This window comes from Protopterus annectens, chromosome 1.part0 (assembly GCF_019279795.1).
Source record: "Protopterus annectens isolate FY-2018-M chromosome 1.part0, PAN1.0, whole genome shotgun sequence".
In the NCBI taxonomy this organism is placed as follows: Eukaryota; Metazoa; Chordata; order Ceratodontiformes; family Protopteridae; genus Protopterus; species Protopterus annectens.
In genome coordinates, this window is record NC_056725.1 from 623,466,411 (window position 1) to 623,483,038 (window position 16,628).

A 16,628-nucleotide genomic window follows, 5' to 3' on the forward strand; every position below is an offset into this window, starting at 1 on the left:
CAATGCGTTGGCCAAACATACTGCAGAGACTGGTATAGACCATATGTTTAAATTCAGGATAGTTGAGAGATTATATGACTCATTTAGGAAGGGGGATATGTTCAACCTTACGGAATCTAGGGAAAGCGATTGGATTATTAAGCTCAGATCCGATAAGCCACCAGGCTTAAATGGGAAAGTACCAATTAAGCCCTATCTAAAAATGAGGAGGCTCAAGATATGATCCACCCCCTAAATCGTATGGTTCCTTATATGAGCTGATATTATGTGTTTTTTATATGTTACTTATATGTTTTTAGTGTTTGTCTTTATTGCAATTTATGAGCTTGTATATTAAATAAATACACAGAAGAGTTTATATGATTTTAATTATAAGATATATGCATATTTGAAGTATATTTGATGTTGTACTGCATGTTTAGTGGACTTATATTAGTCTATGTTCCAAGCTTTTACTATGCATTAGAGTAATACATGGCTGGATTGACTATATTTTGATAGGGTATTTTCCAGCGTTAACATGTATATATATTTATATATATATACTCTGAAATGTTTTTTAGATACTTAGTTAATATTGATTTTAGTCTAGTTGTTGCACATCTAGATGGTTACAATGAGTCTTTCTGTGTAAGGTATATACCTTTAAGAACAGCAGATCTTGAATGTTCTCCCGCCAGGTTCAGGATTTAAACCCTGTTGTATTAACTGTTAATTAGGTCTGATGAAGCAGTTTGCGAAAGCGCTCACCACCGTTCTATCTGTGCACCTGAATTAAACTCTTTTGTTTTATGCACTGCTTGGATATCGTTATTGGAGGTGATATTTATCCTTGGAGAAATCCTTATTTACTTTGGACTGTATGCCCTTCATTGCATTGCTCCTAGTTGGTGTTTTTAGTAATATTTTCAAAATGACTAGTCTAAGGTGCAGTGAATTGATTCGTATTAATGTTTAGCTCTGTGTATGTGATTATATAATGGGTGCTAGTTCTATGCTAAGATAATTTATTTCTGTATGATGTTGAAGACGGCCTAAAACTTTGGATTTTCATGAATGCAGTCATACTGACTTATTTGCACTGCAGCTGATTTCTACATAATCCCCGCCCTTCTCCCAGACTGGCAGTGGTGCCTTGGTGTATGCAGACATTGTTAAAGCTTACAAAGTTCTGGAAGTCGTATAAAAAAAAAAATCACTTGACATGCTGCTGTAAAATGATGATAATCAAAATATAACCAATTTTAACAGTGACTAGACAGTAAAATTTATGAAGCTATTAATAGGTAACACTTTTTACCACCTTTATAATGAAACTGAATTAGCTGCAGTGATTAAGAAATACAGCAAATGAACATTTAATAAATAAAGTACCTCATATACGATTCTGACATGGTAGCAATAACATCTTCATACAACAGCCATGAAACATTTCATTTATACTGCCTTAACTAAATGTATGAATACTGATTTCCGTGAATGTGTGTGTGCGCGCACGTGCACTTGTGCGTGTACATGTATATGTAAATATAAATATATATATATATATATATATATATATATATATATATATATATATATATAAATGAGAGAGATTGATTCATAAACATATATAGATAATTTATTTATTTTATTTTTATTTTATTTATTTAACATTTGTTGACCGGGAATGTCCGACTAGGTTCCACAGAGCCTGTTTTCAGCAGAGGCCCGGGGAGAAATGCTCCAGATGCATGTTTTTTTGGAATAATAAGTTACATTATATGCTCAAGTATACATAACTATATTGTAAAAGAAGCAAAATACAGTACTTGGAATAGAACTCTTGCCTTTGCTTCTGTACCTCTGAAACCCACCCCGTCAGCTGATCCCTCCTCCACCTCTGTGGATCATCGTCTCTGTGGCATACTTGCTGTCCAGAGTGGGGGATCCCTGTCAGGGTGATAGATGATCCCACAACTCCTACCAGATATTAATTTTACACTACTGGTGACCTGCTTCAACTTCCACAGGTACAGCTGCTGCAGTAGGTAGTGGAGGATTTTGGTCTCCTTTTCAGGTCAGCTTGGGGCATGACCCTGGGCTTTAACAGATTGCATCACACTGAAGGACTTGATTCTGAATGAGGAAAAAGGTTGAGGCAAGGTGTACTAGAGTATGGATCACACCTACTGGAATGTGACATCACTTTGTCCAGTCCATGCATCCATGTAGGGCTGATATGTAATGGAGGTCCATTTATTTATTTATTTTTTTGTAGTGATATTCCTTTTATTTTATTTTTTTAATTAAATGAAAACTTTCCAGGAATGTCAGACCATTGTACTATGCAGGGTTTTTTTTCAGTGTTTTTTTCCTAAATTAACGGTGGTCTTCTTTGAATGTGATAATCACAGGTGTGTTTTACAGATACTAAAATTGATACCTGCAACTCTAATGGGGGAGGGGGGTCATACAACAAATTCTGTATTAATATTTCAGAGAATGCATTGTATAACATGTTATGTGTCTCCTGTGGTAGGTTATTTTCCCTGCAAAGATTCTAAGGTCTAAAGAAAGCCTCATACACTTTGATTTGACCTTAGGTAGATACATACATAACATATATTATGCTGGAGTGCAGCTGAGGTGTGAATGGTGCTTGTATGCATTCTTGAGCTAAGTGGAGCTTACCTACATCATGCCAAATGCATTTATGCTTATAAGAAGGCATACACATTCACTACAATGTGATTCATAGAGCTCAGTGCGTATGAGCCTAATTTGCATAAGAAGTTCTGAAATCAGTCCCAACTTCCATGAACCAGCCTCATTCTGCATTTTTAAGCTTTGCTGTACTCCATGCTTCAGCGAAAGTCCATGAAAAGTGCAAATAAACTAAAACCATTTATTAACAACAGGGATGACCAGAAATTATTAGGGAAAAGTATTTAGAATGATTTATTCAATAGTAATCTATATTTACTTGTAAGACATGACTTTTAATACTATATGTTGGATTAGTTATGAAATGGTTGGAAAAGTGCCATTTTCAGTGTTTCCATGTGCCAAGTGGCTTACTGCATTCATTTGTCCCTGGTAGTGGGTAATGGCTAGGGCCAGACTACCACCATTATTTAATTATTTACTGATATACATGAGCTGGCACTTAATACACTGACTACCATACTTTAACAGTAAACACATACAGGCATATGTATTATTATTGCAGCTGAGGAGTACAAAAGGCAGGCAAATTGCCATGAAATATCAAACCCATGACTCAGAACTAATGCTTCAAAGTGCTTATCATACTTTCTCTTTCTTGTTTTAAAATGCTGAAATGCATGATCCATATTCCATTAAAGTATCATTACAAGGCAAGCAGGTATCACTTTGTCACAGTATGCATTTGTAAGTTACACTATGATCGACAATAGGGAGCAAGACACAGGAGAGACAGCTTTAGTCCTGAGGAAAATCCTACCTTCATGGATGCTCTAAGGACATATGGGAAAAGTTTTTTTTTTTTTTTTTTGAAAAGGGCAGAGAAAGCTAAGGTGTAGAATCTGGTAATGGCAGGCATTAGTGCAGTAGGGCGCAGTTCCTTCGAGGGAAGGAACCGTACCCTGGCACAATGCAGGAAAAGTGCCAATGACATGTTAAGATTTGACAAGACCAAAGCTAGGCAGAATGCAGTTTGCCCATAGTAGCACGGGTGGTGGTCCTGTTATACTCCAGCCTTTAAAGCCAGACAAGGAGTACCTTTCCTCTGTAAGGGGTGATGATCTGAATGCAGATGAGGATGCTGCTGGTTTCGTTTGAGGTGGTGTTGAGACTAGTACTTTCAGACTCCTACAATAACCACATTCGGGTAGTGTGGAAACTTAGTGTGTAGCTGATTTGCACGACAGGTGTAAAGGTGATATGTGTAAATCTGTCGGTTCAAATGACAAATTCACTACTGTAACAGGAACAGGCAAGCAAAAACTGAGGGTGATGCTACTCAATGCTAGAAGTTTAAATTTCAAAATGCATTCACTCAAGGCACTCCTTAAAATGGAGAACATTGATATCTGTGCAGTGACTGAGACCTGGTTCAAGGCTCCAGAGAGCACCCCTGCACTACCAGGCTATAACTCATACCACACTTTTCGGCCATGTAACCTGGACCGGAACACCAAAGGCGGAGGTGTGTCCATATTCATTAAGGATATTCACTCCTCCAGGCTAGTTGCTCAGCATAGTGCAGCCGAGGTTATCCAAGTGCAACTAACTCTGGGCAAAACTGCAATCCAAATTGTAGCTTGCTACAGATCACCCACCATGCCCCAGGATTCCCACTCCTCTTTTCTTAATGTACTGGAAAATATTAGTTTTCAACCAAACACCCTAATAATGGGCGATTTCAACTACCCCACCATTAACTGGGAAAACTACTCGTGTACCAACTCCTTCGCTCAACACTTTCTGGAATTCGTAAACTCCAATGCCCTGGATCAACTTATCCACACCCCCACCAGGGGCAACAATATCCTAGATCTAGTCATTACCAACATGAGTGACCGGTGTTCCACACCTGAAGTCAACGCCTCATTGGTCCGATCCGACCATAAGCAAATTACCCTAGATATCCACATCCTGCCCCCACCCCCCATTAAGGAAACCACGGTAAAAAATTTCTCCAAAGCCAACTTCATGCTTCTTAAGACAGAAGTGGTGAACTTCATGACACCCATGCAGATGGACAATACATTTACGACTACTGAATCCTACACAATTGCACTTTATAAGCACTTACATGAGTCCATGGATCGTGCTATCCCAAACAGAACCAAGATGCTATCCTCCAAAAAAGGAAGCCAATCTGGTGGTCCCCTGCCATAAACAAACTGTACAACAGAAAGAAGAAACTGTTGCAAAAGAGAGTAAAATCCCACGAGTGGAGGAGCTCCCTGGTCAGCCTCAGTAAGAAGCTGCGATCCCTGATAAAACCCTCCAAAGCTAGTTACGAAAACAAAATCACCACTGATTCTAAAGACAACCACAAAGCATTCTATAGCTATGTCAAGAATCTCAATGGCAACACTCAGATCTGCTCTGAGTTACAGCACAATGGCACTAAATATACAGACTCAACTGATATTGCCAACATCCTGGCAGATAGGTTCAGTGCTAACTTTACCCCCCTCTCACCCCTTAAAGAGCCCATCTCTATACCGGAAGAATGCAAAGTTCCTGTAATCACTGCTGTACAGGTAAAAACTACACTCTCCAAAGCCAAGAACACAGCATCCATGGGACCAGATAACATCCCAGGCTGCGTTCTACACGAACTACAGAACGAACTGGCACCCCACCTAAGTACCATGTTCAATCATAGCCTCACCTCAGGCTTTGTGCCTGCTGAATGGCACACTGCAACGGTTATCCAACTCCACAAGGGGGGAGCCACCACGGACCCCGGGAGCTACCGCCCCATTAGCCTGACGAGCCTGGTCTGCAAGGCCATGGAACGTATCATCATGGAACTTATAAACAAAGACATTGGTAATCTCCAAACTCTGGACCCCACCCAGTTCGGGTTTGTAAAATGCAGATCATGACTCCTAAACCTGATAGACTTCTTTGAAGCAGTCACCAAAGCCATAGACAAGGGTAAGGTGGTTCACACAGCCTATCTAGATCTTGCCAAGGCTTTTGACACCATCCCTTACTCTGGAATTATAGATAAAGTCACTAAACTAGGTATAAATCCCTATGTCACAAGATGGGTTGCCATCTGGCTCACTGACAGAACCCACACTGTGAAAGTAGCAGACTCCAAATCCAACTTCAGACCATTGACAAGTGGAGTACCACAGGGTTCAGTCATGGGTCCTCTCCTGTTTGGTATCTACGTCTCTGAAGTACAGGCTAACACAGAAGGCCTTTGGCTAACGAAGTTCATAGATGACTGCAAACTAGGAGCCATAATTGAAACTCCTAACGATGTTGGACATCCTACAAAAAGGCCTCACTGAGACAGATGCCTGGTGTCAAAGCCATGGCCTCAAGCTCAATGCCAAAAAGTGCATTGTCATCCCCTTTGGTAAAAACTCTGTACCCATGAACTACAACATAGGCGGTAGTATACTTAACACCGAAAGTGTGATAAGAGACCTTGGGACACAGGTGGACAGTAGTCTCTCCTTTGATAATCACATCGCCACAGTAGTCAGGAAATCCTTCTACGTGGCACACCTCATCACAAAAGGTTTCTCATCCAGAAAAAAAGAGGTCATTGTTCCCCCCTACTCATCACTCATTAGACCCATTATAGAGTACAACGCCCCTTTTGGTATGTACCTCACAAGACATCTACAACAACTGGAAAGGCCGCAGAAATACCTCACAAAGAGGATTACCGGCCTCAAACAGATGCCCTACGCAGACCGTCTCAAAAAACTCCAGCTTTACTCCGTCGCATATCACCTACTCAGAGGTGATCTCTGCCTAACATACAAAGCTATGTCAAACCCAGAGCTGTTGGACATGCTCCACTTAAAGAAATCCCAATCCCTCCGAGCTACACGCTCTAGGGACCTAAACCTTGTCACCACAATAAACACAACATGCCGGAGGGATAGATTCCTGTCCGAGAGACTTCTCATACTCTGGAATAAACTACCTATCTATATCAAACAAAGCTCCTCATTAGCACTCTTCAAGAAAAATCTTGATGATTGGATGAGAAATATTAATTCAACCCGGGGATCACCTCTGTGGCTCTGCTCGACAGTGGCACAGAAAAATAATTTTCTTGGGTGGCAAAAGCCAGGGTACCTTTTTGGCTGGGCTTGTATAGGCCCCAGGGCCAATAGCCTAGTACTTACCTATGAACCTATGCCAAATGATGGATGTGCACATATCACCATTACGTGGTTCTTCATAGGAATGCCAGTAGTGTCAGATGCAGTACAAAGTCTATAGACAATGCATTGTAAATATGGTCATTCTATGTATATGTTAGAATAATTCCATGTGTCACATACCACATTAACCACATCTTCACAAGGTAAATACCAGACTCAACCTTATCCTGTGCCTTAACACAGCAGGCTGATGACAACAAGAGTGGCTGTTGACAATGATGCCATAACTCTCACACTTGATGTTGTGTCAAAACAGTGGCACAGAGTTGTAAAGTGTACTGGCTGGGCCCTCTGTGCCACAACAAGTAGATAAGTCCTTAGGGAGTGGCATGGGCTTACACACACAGCAGAATGAGGACATGTCATTAAAGTGATGGGGGCACCTCTTAGTTCAACAACTGTGTACGCCCCAAATCCCCTTGATGAATAGAGGTAGCAGTACCTAGTGTCATACCTGTATATAGAGGGTGCCAGGTGAAGACATATTTCACAGTTGGCTCCAAAGAGACACAAGGCCTTGGCTGCCCAGCAGCAGATGTGCCGTCCCATAGCTCAAGCCTAGGTTACTGCTATTGAAACTCTGGCATGGTAGAGTACTACAGGGAATATGTGAGGAATTTCACTAGTACTTTTCATACGCTGAATGGTTGTACACATAGCATCCATGTCAGCCTACATGTGCATACTGGTAACAGCTTACCAGACATATGCTGGAAACACAAGTGGACATGGCCAGGGAACTGTCCATAAGCATGGTGGATGAGTAGGATGGACAGCGTGTGCATAGCAAGAAAGTACTGCATGCAGCCCTGTGGATTCCCCCAAAAAGAAGGCAGCCAGACTTCATCAGACTTCATAGGCACAGGATAGAGTCAATGTCTTGGTCCCACAGCACAGTTAGATCAGTATCGGGAGGTTCACCTGCATGCATTAGATCATGTCATTGGTGCAGCTCAGCATCAAGCTTACATGCCAGCACTTGCTCTTGATATATGGGATCATCACTCACATTATTCTTAGTGGACATTATGTATGACACCTTCCAAATATAACTTACATTTTAAACATAATAAGAGGAAATTGGTACTTACCTATCAGTCAAGTTTCAGCACACGTCCACTACTATTCTTCGTACTAGAATCTGAAAAAAAAATAGAAAGGGAATACCAATAAAAAAAAAGAGGGATGGAGAGAAAATATTTTTCCGTTGCAGTTAATCTGAGTACAGTAACAGTCATGTTACTTTGTTTGGACACTGCAGTGAAAAGTGTCAGTACAGCAATAAACATGTTTCATAATATCTGCCTTTATGCACTTACAGTGGATATAAAACGTGAACACACCCCTGTTGAAATGCCAGGTTATTTTGATATCTTGTTTGGCATCTACTTCTCTGAAGTACAGGCCAACACTAAGGGACTCTGGCTAACAAAGTTCGCAGATCACTGCAAACTGGGAGCCATTATTGAATCCCCAAATTATGTGCATATTCTACAAAAGGGCCTTACAGAAACAGATGCTTGGTGCCAGAGCCATGGGCTCAAGCTTAAAGCCAGGAAATGTATAGTTATCCCCTGTGGGCAAAAATATGTACCCGTGAATTACCACATAGGTGGCAGTACACTAAACACCAAAAGTGTGATAAGAGACTTAGGGACACAGGTGGACAGTGGTCTCACCTTTGATAACCACATTGTCACAACAGTCAGGAAATCCTTCTATGTGGCACACCTCATCACTAAGGGCTTTTCATCCAGAAAAAAGGAGGTCATTGTCCCACTGTACTCATCCCTCATTAGGCCCATTATAGAATACAATGCCCCGTTTGGTATGTACCTCTCAAGGCATCTGCAACAACTGGAAAGGCTGCAGAAATACCTCACTAAAAGAATCACAGGCCTAAAGCAGATGCCCTATGCTGACCATCTAAAAAAACTACAGCTGTAGTCTGTCGCATATCGTCTACTCAGAGGCGATCTCTGCTTAACATACAAGGCCATGTCAAACCGAGAGCTGTTGGACATGCTACAGCCTTGACGACTGGATGGGAGATAGGAAATTCACCCCGGGGATCATGTCATTCACCCTGCTAGACAGGGATCCAGGGAAGTAAATATTGTGGGAAGAATTAGCCAAGGAATTGTTATGGCCAGGCTTGTATAGGCCCTAGGGCCAATGGCCTAGTACCAACCTATGATATAAAAAATGGGACCACAGTAAATCATTTCAAAGCTTTTCCCACCTTTAATGTGACCTATAACCTGTACAATTCAATTGAAAAACAAATATGTTAGGGGAAAAATATAAAAAATAAAAAACGTACAATAAGCTGGTTGCATAAGTGTGAACACCTAAGCACCTTTTGATTTAATTACCTTTGGTACACACCTGCGATCAATTAAAGAGACTCTGATTAACCACAAATAAAGTTTAGCTGTCCTAGTAGGATATTCCTGACATTTACTCGGTTACCTGCTACAGCAAAAGCCATGGTTCGCAGAGAGCTTACAAAGCATCAAAGGGATCTCATTGTTGAAAGGTATCAGTGAGGATAAGGGTAGAAAAAAATTTCCACAGCATTGGATATACTATGGAATACAGTGAAGGCAGTCATCAAAAAGTGGAGAAGATATGGGACAACAGTGATGTTGTAAAGAACTGGACGTCCCTCCAAAATTGATGAAAAGACAAGATGAAAACTGGTCAGGGAAGCTGCCAAGAGACCTACAGCAACACTGAAGGAGCTGCAGGAATTTCTGGCAAATACTGGTTGTGTACTACATGTAATAACAATCTCCTGTATTCTCCATATGTCTGGACTATATGGTAGGGTTGCAAGACAGAAGCTTTTTCTTACACAGAAAAACATCCGGGGCCAGCTAAAATTTGCAAAACAGTACATCAAGTCTCCCGAAAGCATTTGGGAAAATGTGTTATGATCTGATGAGACCAAGGTTGAACTTTCTGGCCACAATTCCAAAAGGTACGTTTGGCTCAAAAACAACACTTTGCATCACCAAAAGAATACCATCCACACGGTGAAGCATGATGGTGGCAGTATCATGATTTGAGGTTGGTTTTCTTCAGCTGGAACTAAGGCTTTAGTCAAGGTGGAGGGAATTATGAACAGTTCCAAATACTTTGGCCCAAAACCTTCAGGCTTCTTGCTAGAAAGCTGAAGATGAAGAGGAATTTCACCTTTCAACACAACAATGACTCCAAGCATACATCCAAATCAACAAAAGAATGGCTGACTTCACCAGAAGAAAATTAAAGTTTTGGAATGGCCCAGCCAGAGCCATGACCTAAATCCAATAGAAAATCTGTGGGGTGACCTGAAGAGGGTTGTGCACAAGAGATGCCCTTGGAATTTGACAGAGTTGGAGAGCTTTTGCAAGGAAGAGTGGGCATATGTTGCCAAGTCAAAATGTGTCATGCTGATAGACTCCTACTGAAGAAGACTGTATGCTGTAATTAAATCAAAGGATGCCTCAACAAAGTATTAGTTTAAGGGTGTGTACACTTATGCAGCCAGCTTATTGTACGTTTTTTATTTTTTATATTTTTCCCCTGACAGATTTGTTTGTTTTTCAATTGAATTGTACAGTTTATAGGCCACACTAAAGGTAGGAAAAGTTTTGAAATGATTTATTGTGGTCTCATTTTTTTATATCACAAAAACCTGGCATTTTAACAGGGGGGTGTACACTTTTTATATCCACTGTATGCCATCTTACACCTCAGCATCGTACAAATGATGATCGATGATAAACTTATGAAATAACGTAAAAAACACACCAGAATATTGCTGGAACACTGAAGAAGTATAAAAATAATTCCAATAGTAAAGCCAATGCACAGACTGGAGTAAACTGTAAACTTTAATATATGAATCAAAACATTCAATGACATCCTCGTAAAGCGCTTTCATCCACAAAAAGTGGACTTCATCAGAACCACTTTTTGTGGATGAAAGTGCTTAACGAGGATGTCATTGAATGTTTTTGATTCATATATTAAAGTTTACAGTTTACTCCAGTCCCTGCATTGGCTTTACTATTGGAATTGTTCCTATACGTCTTCAGTGTTCCAGCAATCTTCTGATGTGTTTTTTATGTTGTTGTGTGCTGGTTCTGTGTTAAACTTATGAAATAAAACATCTCATCTGTTAAAATATAGAAAGTGTCTGATGTACAGTGTAGGGTTGTACTTTTACTACTTAACATAGGTCACAAATAATGCTGCATCCATCAAGTATTTGTGTGATTTTTTTTTACTTTCATTAAGTGAATGTTATGGTCTGCAGCTGTGAACTAGATGCTTCCTTTTTGTGCAGACATATGTTGTGCAGATGCCTGCTGCAGGGGTTACCATGTTACTGGTATTGGCTAGCCACTTTCATTGATGAGAGGAATGAAACAGAGCTAAACTGCCACTATTGGTGAGTGGCTGTGGCAGTTGCACACCAGATTGATGTGTGGTCATGTTGTGCAGAATGTAGCAGCAGTAAAATCCTGCATGCAGTTGCATGGTCATACTGAAGTGATCCCCAGACTCCAGGTAGCAGAAATGTGTTTTGAACAGACCGAATACTCACTTAGTGACTATCAATATCCGGGACAGGTTGGTGTTGAAGTATTCTTCAGCAGTTCCCTAAGGGTTATGAACTTATATCATTAGCCAAGGTTTGAGTGGGTAGCCTGGTTCACCTGCAAAACAAAAGAGGGAGAGGAACCAAAAAAGGCATGGTCATTACTCAGTACTACTTATACCTCTCTACAGATACTGATATACCTGTAATTAGGAACAGCAGTGTTCATATGGGTTATCTTTTGCCTATACCTCCCTCTTATTGCCTGGCGAGCAACACTGGGCACACTTGGTTTTTTGGCATGATTGAGATGAGCACCTCAGAATAGAAAACAGTTAAACTGTCAATAGTTGCAAGCATCTTCACAGATTGCAGTGGCAGAAAAAGGCACAGGTTTGCTTTTTATAAGTCTTTTGTGCACGGGGCAGATGAGTATCAGAGAGATGACTAAGAATTGCACAAAGATGGGAATAGCATCTAATTTACATACGACGGTTGCAGATTTTTCACATATTCTACATTATAACTTCATTTACATACTTCTTTCTTCTACTAGTTCAGACAGCTTTTCCTCAGTGCACGTAATGTTTTTGAATCGTGCCTGACCAATGCTGAGGTGCAGCCAGTGCAAATTCATGCTACTCCTGACCGCAGTGACTGTGAATACTGCCCTTAGTTATTCTACAGTCAAATTTGTCCTAATGAAAAGTCATTGAATTCAACCAGTGAGAAGATGGGGGTAGTGGTATTTGCAGCTTTTTTGAGTTCTTTGCGAAATTACCAGCTCTATTCTGATGAGTTTTCTTTGGAATTGTATTGAAGAATTATTTTGTTGCTAAATTGTGTTTTTTTTTGTGACTTTATTATATTTTGCTATTATTTTTTCTGGTTTCAGAGCCCTGCAGGAGCAGATTCTGAATGGTTCCGGCTGCAGCTTTGGATTATTCTTCAAAGGTATGTTTTCATACATAGCCTTGTACAGCTCTTCTCTTCTTGAGAGAAAACTCTGTTTGCTTGGCAATAAAAGCTTTTGAGTCAGCTAAACTAGTCCTTTATAAAAGAACAAGCAGTATTGTACAGGGGCACAGGGGCTGCAGAGCTTTTTTGAGGCAGTGTTGATGTGGTTCTTCTACTTTCGGACATTCATGAGTTAAGCAAGAACATTCATGTGGCAAATGACCACCAGGAGGGAATTGAAAAAGTAATAGTTTTCCTTTTCTTGAATCACTGCTGCCTGACAATGGAGAACTGATCTGCCACTATTTTTTCTAATTCAAATGTGCACAGTACTCTACAATGTTAGTGGTCTAGATGTTTTGCATTGTAATTATATTTACAAACCATTTGCTTTTCATGGTTTACACAAGATTTTGTTTTTCAGTATGTTGATTTTGTTGTGTTCTGCACTTATTTTTTTCATCATAACCCTTTAGCTATGTCAGCTAGGTTGAGCGCAGACTATAAACTTGACAACCAGAAAGAGAAAGTTGTGTCTTAGATTAGTCTTAGGTCTGTTTTTTTCCTTTCGTTTTACTGTCGTAGCTCCTGGGCACAGTACAAATGTGTTTTTCGTGTGGATATATTTGGAAAGTTCTCTTTTTTTTCATAGTAATACTTTTGTAATCTTAGCAGTTTTTAATTGTTATTCTTATGTTTATGTACACATAAATCAGATAGGCATTACAAGAATGTGTATTTCCATAGGATAGGTAAAACACAGAATGTAGTCTTCTACTGCATATTTGTTGAAGAATGTAATATACTGAACACAGTTACAGTATTTTAAGTACTTAAAATATTGTGTAGCTGTCTTAAGGAGCTATTGGAGATCACAATGTCAAGACTCAGGGTACCTTCATTAAACATCTCGGATTGTCTTAGTGATATTAATTGATTGATTGGTGGGTTAAGTACAGAAATAAGTGATTTTTGAATATGTAATCTTGCTGAATCTGGAAGGACCTTCTCTGGGAAGATCTGTGGATAGAAAATGCTAATCCTGTACAGACCTGGAGTTCATAATTCACAGACCCATAGTACAGAATTCAGTTGTTAAACACCATTAGGTTAATCAAGACATAGTACCAAGAGTAACATGTACATATTATTAATTCACAGAAAAACTCGCCATCTTTTAAATGTGCTAAGGAGTGTGGAAAAGTCATGGGAATCTATCTAGACTTGATTGGCAGAGGAGTGACCAGTGAAAACACAGACATACCAAAAAATATTTTTTTTTTTACATTTCTTCAGGAAAGATTCTTCTGCACTACTTTTAAGTTTAGAGTTTCACAGTTGCAATACCCCCTGCCATGTGGCAAATGGTTTGTGGAATTTGCTAAGGTGCTCATTTGCAGTTTTTCCTTGCCTTCTTGTTGTGTAAGAAAAGAAGAAAAGAGGTGTTCTTCATAGTGAGTGTTGCAGTAAAGGTCTTCCTGCCATGCAGAAGACTGTGACCAACCTGATTTCCAGAGTATTTACATCATCCCTAACTCATGGAGCATACAAACACCGAGGTGTGGACATCAGTGTATTAGAAGGGCATCCATCTGCGCCATCTTTATTTTTTTTCTGGCTGTGCAGTCCGATGTACTTCACATATGTTTAGTATTCTCGCAGTCTGTCGGTTGGCTTGTTATTTTCCCATAGAACATCTACTTCTAGTCAGATAAGTACCCCATTGTGGAAATTTTTCTTCCAAGTTAAGGTTCAGAAAAGTCAACAATGGTGTGAATTGTGGGATGCAAATCCACATATTTTCACTTGTTTTGTCTTTTCTGCTAGGGGCCCCAGCATAATATCTCTAACTACTCTGACTGCAAAATTCCATGTGAAAACTTTAAAACATGGAGCCAAGATACTAGCCACTTATATGGAGTCTTACATCTTACCTACCCTGGTGGTGTTGCAAAACACTGCTACTGAAGGGCCTGCACAGACTCTGGTATCGGCTAGTATCATTCCAAAAAAATGGAAAGATTAGAAAGCCAAGGACCCTGATGTTACTGAGCAAGCTCCAACTCTAGGTCATAAGTTGAGCGATGACCCAGATGAGACACTTTTACAGCCACCTGGTCTGGCAATGCCTAGGTCCATACCCTGTGGTGTGACCCCTCAGGAGGCCACCATGGTCTCCAACCTACCTGCAACTACCACGGCACCTTCTGAGGTCACTCAGAAGGCCTCAGCTTATGATGTCCACACCCTGGGTTACAAAGGAGGCATCCTGACTTTTCGACTATCAAACCTACAATTGAAGTCGCAGTTGGACGACTGCAACCTCAGTTCACCCTTTTTAAATGGACATCTAAACCAAAGTGAATCATTTCTTTTTTAATCCCACATTCATGCACTTCTTCTCAGACTGAAGCCCAAGACCTCCTTAAAATGTCACAGGAGTTTGTGACCTTTATGAAATCTAGAGAGCCCTCTCATGCTGCCACTTCTGAAGCCTCTCCAAAGGAGCAGGGATGTAGCTTTTCAGGAAGAGGAAGATTCCTTTAGTTCTGAGGATGAGGAGGAATTGTCTTACTCTGGCCACTTGCCATCACAAACTTACCCAGGGTCAGATTCTGATGACTCCTCCTTTTCTGAATTCCCTACTGAGGACCTTTCCTTTGGGGGATACCCTACACAGAATGAAAGAGTCTCAGGAAAGCAAACAGTTCTCACAGTCTCAGACCTACTACAGGGAACTGTTAAGTTTGCTTTCACACAGACCACTGGCCATTCCTTTTGTTCACATTGTATTGCATGATGTCTTTGAAGACATCACTTTACACCCTGAGTCTCTACCTCCTGCTCCTAAGAAACCAGGCAGGTTTTACAGAGTGCTTTAATCTCACAAGTACCTTTACAAAAACCCAAAGGCTGACCCTTCTGTGGTCTTCACTGAATCTATAAAAGGTGTTCCTAAGCAGACATCCCCAAACTAATGACAGGGAAAGTAGATTATTAGACAGATTTGGAAAGAAAGCTTATTCTTCTGCCATCCTGACAGTGAGAGATTTGAATTGTCAATTCCATTTGCTAAAGTACCTTGAATCTCTCCAGTACAAAATTCTAGCTATGATAGACTCTGTTGTGGATAGAACCTTATCTAAAGAAATACAGAAGACAGACAGAGAAGCTTTACAAGTCACCAGACACTTCCTAAAATGTGGCCGCAATGCCTTAGATGCTTCTTGCAGAGCATCTGCCACAGATTCTGTCATCTAGAGACTTACATAGCTCAGGACCTAGCCCCTGTCAGATCAGGTAAAGGCTGAACTACCGGATGCCCCATTACATACATACATACTTACATACATACATCCATGCATGCATACAAATATTTCAAGCAGGGGCATTAATGCCTTTCTAGCTTGCCAATATACCAAAACACATTTTTCCCATAATAATTGTCCAGGTTGTACTTAAAAATATCTAAACTAGTACTTGCTTTAATATAATTTGGTAGTCTGTTCCCTGCATCAGCTACTCTGTCAGAGAACCAATTAGCACACTTCTCATTCCTATAGAATCTTCTACATAGGTTGTCTGATGATTCTCTAGTACTTTTTGACAACCCCAAACATTTCCAGAGGTAGTTGTCTCTAAATGCCCTATATACCTGAATAAGCTCTCCTATTAGATATCTATGAGACTCTGTACAAGTTCAGATATTTTATCTATCCTATCTATTATCAACCTATCCAATTCATAATAGCTTAAATTTTCACATCCATGGATTCCCTTGATATATTTCTGCTGTACTCTTTCCAGTTTACTCGCTTGTTTTCTTACAGGGTTTCCATATTGTTATTCCATACTCAAGTTTGGGTCTAATGTAACTAACAAACAATGACTTCATCATCTCTGATTTCCTAAACTTTATAAATCTTTTTATACATCCTATAGTTCTGTAACTATCATCAACCAATTGGTTGTTATGATTAAAAAAAACTCCTAGCTGGATCTACCCATATACCGGGTCCTTAAATGAGTCTACAGTTTCTGTAGAACATCTCAGATGAAAAAGGTAGGTCTGAAAGATACAATTTAAACAAGTAAGGGCCTAGGACAGAGCCCTGTGGGACACCCTGACTGTAACCAAGAATTTCACCTGTCCAGTTGCTGTGTAATACTTGCCGTGTCCTATTTTT

The 16,628-nt window shown here is 40.1% G+C and overlaps 1 protein-coding gene across 1 annotated transcript in view; it reads left to right on the forward strand.

Moving 5' to 3' along the window:
- Positions 1-16,628, forward strand: part of BICRAL (BICRA like chromatin remodeling complex associated protein) — a 1,536,848-nt gene that overhangs the window by 316,462 nt on the left and 1,203,758 nt on the right. The window contains exon 2 of the mRNA XM_044061908.1: positions 12,380-12,438. The gene's annotated coding sequence lies outside the window, so the exon portion shown is untranslated. The remainder of the gene's footprint in view (positions 1-12,379; positions 12,439-16,628) is intronic.